Below are 5,000 nucleotides of genomic sequence, written 5' to 3'. Positions count from 1 at the left end.
GAACCGACTGTATCATACTCTGCTTGGCAGAGACTTTCTTGATTTTTCTCTCTAATGAGAAGGGAAGGAAACCTTTGCACGAATCATGATGTTCTGTCACGCATGCGCGTCGTGAACTCGATGCAACATCACTTCACCTCTTCCGCTATAGGACAAACGTTAAAATTCAAACTGGCTATAAACCGGTTAAGAGTTCAATCATTCGCCCAAAGCTCTTGACGACATGGAGCGATTTCCTTTTCTTCTCGATAGAGAGAGAAAGCAAGAAAAGCTCTGTCAAGCAGGATAAGTGTATCACAAATTAAGGCCCCGTCCACACGTATCCGGAAATTTTTGAACCCGCAACTTTTTCTTTCCGGATTCAAAAATATTCTCATCCACACGTAGCGTACTCAAATCGAATTTGCTCGTCCACACGCATCTGAAACGTATCCGGATTCACTCTAGTACTCAGGACTCCTCAAGGAAACTGAGGTAACAGAGCAAGCGCCAAAAGAAGAAAATAAAGAAATAAAATTGCCCTCGGCAGCCATCTTATTAAGAATTGATTTCAAGGTAGGGAACTGGGCTCGATCTTGATATGTCATCCGGATTTAGCGTCCACACGGTTACATATATACATGCTTTATTTAAACACGGTAAAACCTTCAGTAAGAATACAATAGCCATAGTACAATAAAATTCAGTACCTACTGTAGTAATAAAAATACTGTTTTACAAGGTTGCTGTGTGGGAGCCTAACCCTCATTTACATAAAATCGATTCACTTCTTTTTTAAAAGATCTAACTGATTCGATCGTACGTAAATGGTTGGGGTAAGATGTTCCATTGTGAGGCCGCACTGTGTTTGGTTTGGGCAAATTAAGCTTCATTTCTAAATTCCTGACATTATATTTTGTGGTGCGAATTGAAAACAGGTCCTGTAGATAATCCGGAGCAAGACCATTTAATATTTTAAACATTAGGGTGGTTTTCAGCTTTTTCCGACACTTAGCGACATTGTCCTGACGTAGTGGTTAGAAGAAGATGGTTAGCACTCAAGTGGTAACTACTCTTGGTGATAACCCTAACCGCCCTGTTCTGCAATTTTTGCAGTTTATTGCACAGAGTAACGTTGCATTCGTCCCAAACAGAACTACAGTAATCAAAATGGGGCCGAATAAGCGGATTAAAAAATATCCACTCTGGAGAGCGTATTCAAAAAGTTCCGGATTCGCCAGCGAATTCGCCGGATAAGTGTGGACGGAAGGCGTATCCGGAAAGAAAAAGTTACGGATTCAAAAATATTCGGATACGTGTGGACGGGGCCTAAGTTAGTTGTCGCACCAACCTTAGCAATCTGAGGCTGGTCTTTAAGTCTGCTGATGATCTGTGGAACTAAAGCTTGCAGAAAATTCTCTAAACAGCGATTATAGCTATCGGGAAACCAGCTTTCTCGGTTCATTCGCTGCAATCCAAATGTGCAGAATTAATGTCAGGATAGGACCTCTAAAAATGATTGTGGATGAGTTACACTGAATTTCCAAACCGAAACGAAACTAACATTGGTCAGATTCCGAGTGAAGTTATTCTCCCAAAAGTTGTTGTAAGGTCTTGGACTCTAATTTTAAAGTTGAGTTTTATTTTCTTCTTGTATCTCTGCGGTATGTGGCCATTGTCATTGGCAGTATACAGGACACAATATTGTCACTTGGAGCAAACCCAAAGCCATAGTCTGTGATAGTTGATAATGAACGCTCATACACCGCATGAACAGATTCTTAAGGATTACCTCTCACGGGTCTTCTGGGCCCGGTTGCTCGAAAGCTGATTAGCTTAATCCAGGATTAGCGTAAACTTTTGTTTCATGTTTTCAACGTTCTGGTGAAAGTTTCCTTTGCTTATTTTTGTTTTTCAAGATTGACTTCTTCTAATGTAAAGTTTTACCGAATATCAGCCTTGAACAGCATTTGGGAGTAGAGAATAAAACTCCTTTGTTAATTTTTAACGTGAGATTAGCGTTAACCGGCTCTTGAATAACTGGCCCCTGTAGTTTAGTGGCAGAGCATCTACACAGGCGATCTGGGTCAGTTAAATCGCTTACGTTACGTGCGGGCACTAAGATATATACCGTGCATAACTTCAAAACATTTTGCACGTTTAACTTTTGCCCATAAACGATCATGAACCGGTTGAAACACTTTTCATTTTCATCGTATGTACCGTGCAACTGAAAACATTGATTTGCGAAGCCATTTTACGTGAGAAAATCCTCAACCAGTGGTCTTCATAACACTAATACATAGATTTAGCCAAGCCTAAAAGCGGAGCTCCCGTTTCTAACCCCAGAAAGCAATATAGAGTACATGGAAATAATTATGCTTCTGTATAAAGTACAAAAGTAATCGTCATTATTACTTATATTATTACTTATATTATTACTATATGTGTGAGGCAGCGAGGCATATATTAAGAAGGAAAACGTTACCTGAAAGCTAACCGTTGCAAATAAGTGTTTTGTCTCTCGCTCTATTTCTCTCACCTTTACGGTGATTTTCATTGAAAATTCCTCTTCTTCTTCCTCGGCTTCTCGAGACTTTCTTCGCTTAAATTTCTCAAATTTTGTGGCCTCTTGTCTCAAGCTCTTTTGCTTTTCTTCCACTGACTTTCCTGTTCTTTATCCCGTTGCTCGTCACTATTGTGATTTCCCGCCAGAAAAACGCGGGTTGCCAAATGCAACGCTTCCACGCGATTTCCCGCCAAGGAAAATTGCCTACACACTCCCGTCCTCAGAGGCTCTCCTACCTCCCCATTCCGACATTAGGGAGTTTTAGCAAAGACGACGGCTATGGCAACGAAAATGTTAGTCCAAAATATAACTTAGCGCTATCGCAAGTATTTCGCGATTAATCCGTCTTGTTCACCTTGTACAATATAGACGAACTATCCTGTAACTGGATGGGTACGAACGGTTTTAAAGTCAAAACTGCAAATTACTTTTTACTGTTACATGCCCACGTTGTCGTCAAAACCTAAAATTTGGTGATTTCACGTTGTTGTTGTTTTGTGGAGTACGGCAAAGAAATGCACAGAAATTCGTGTTGCACGTGCAGCACGAGCATTTTTCCTTTTTCAACCGATAATATTCTTTCTTTGTGGCGTTGCCGTAGCCGTACCCGTCGTCTTTGCTTAAACTCCCTATTCTGTGCTGGCGGACGAGAGGAAGCGCAAACGAACGTGACGTTGTAACCAAAAATTCTCGCACGGATAGATTTCCCCAAAAATCTTACCCATGGTACTCCGCTGGCGAGTTTCCCGAGCCTGAGCTCCGCTATAAACCTAAAATATTGTCTTAACGCGCATGAACCTTTTGATTAAATCGGAGAGGTGTATAAACTCACCTTTAGTTTGTCCGACTGAACAAGCGTCTGTGCCATGCTCTTCACGATAATCTCGAACAAAAACCAAGAAAGCTACAAAAGTAAAACCATGAATTGCAAGTTAACTATCTCAGTCACCAAACTTCTGAATTTCTTTGAAGTTGTCGGCAAAAAAAGAACTACTCCATAAAATAACTCCAACCAAATCACTAACAGAAAAAAAAATGAAGCTTAAGGAGGCTCCAAATAGTTTCTCCTTTTTTTTTCACACAAATAAACATATTCTGTCCTTCGATACAGTTAGGGTAGTCATATCAAGACGTAATTTGGCCAGGGTATTAGGTACCCATTGCAGATTTCTCACATTATATTTTCCTCCAAAATAACCTTGCCAAGGCAACGACATTATACATTTCTTTGAGCCTTAAAATCAACATACATTGTCTTTTTTGAAGAAACGGGACGGTGAAATCTTCCCATTCAGCGTTACCAGATAATGTTAGAAATACTCTCTAAAATAATTTACTTGAAATTCAAGAAAATCTGTAGGCTAGTTTTTCGGTTTTTTAAATTTGAAAGACAAACGTTTTAAATTAATCTAACCTAACATGCAAAAAATGAAAACTTCACCATCCGGAAGCAGAGATATAAACGAGTAAAGTTGCAAAATCAAGAAAAATGAGGGCTTTACAAGATCAGTATCTACGCACGCGTCACCCGCTCATTCGAGTGGTTAAGTCCGTGGTGACCCATTTGAATCATGAGCTGACGCGAGCAGTTCACGAATTACGTGTATGGCTTACGCGCGCGCGCTCAGCTGAAAACCCTTTCGAGCTTCCTTAATCCAGTAGCGTTCGTTGCAATTCCCCTTCACTCCTTTACTTGACTTATTTCGCTCCCAAGATTGTATGTATCTTTTGATACTGCCTATTCTCTCACCACCTTTCTCTGAGGTTTGTAAAGAGAGTTTCAAAGCTAATCAAGCGCCACACTACCTTCATGAGGTCGTTGACAACCGCTGGATCTGCCCCAGGCTTCAAGTTTGACATCAGGTATTTGGACAGCTGTTCATGAATCGTTTTCGTGTTATCTACGGTGAGCTCAGTCACGAACACGTACTGAAAATATAAAAATAACAAGGGGCTCGGCGATCACCACTTTAAAATAGGCTTCACATTCTATCACGTATATGATCTACATGGAGCTTAAACAGTTCTAACGATAGAGCTTAGGTATTTAATAATGAGGAAGAAAATGAGGGGTTGATGATAATGACAGTGGAAATGGTGACAGTACATATAGGATCACAACAAAAATAGACACCGACATCAAGATGCGCTGCTTCGAGTCATAAATTAGGAGTCCAAAAACGCATTTAATGACTTCTATTCGATCACCCACCTCTCACGAAAAGGTCAAGCAATACAGAAATGTGACTTCACGTTTGAACTTCAAAAAACATTAAAATTAACAAACCTTCACGTAAGATTTCAGGGCTTCCAGTCGGTTGGCTTTATGCAGCTGGGCAGCGATACGAACAAAGACCCTATCAAACCAGACAAAAAAAAAAAAGGAATTTCGTGAAACTCTTTATCAGGGGACAGGAGCAATCGAGTCAAGTGAGAACAAAATCGTGATGCT

General features: G+C 40.4%; 1 pseudogene; it reads right to left on the bottom strand.

The window, feature by feature from the left end:
• The window catches only part of LOC138030901 (dedicator of cytokinesis protein 9-like), a 43,925-nt pseudogene that overhangs the window by 19,989 nt on the left and 18,936 nt on the right, over positions 1–5,000 (bottom strand).

The sequence above is a fragment of the Montipora capricornis genome, chromosome 13 (genome assembly GCF_036669925.1).
Source record: "Montipora capricornis isolate CH-2021 chromosome 13, ASM3666992v2, whole genome shotgun sequence".
Taxonomy (NCBI): domain Eukaryota; kingdom Metazoa; phylum Cnidaria; class Anthozoa; order Scleractinia; family Acroporidae; genus Montipora; species Montipora capricornis.
Note: the sequence above shows the minus strand (reverse complement) of the source record. Positions and strands in the feature narration are given on the sequence as shown.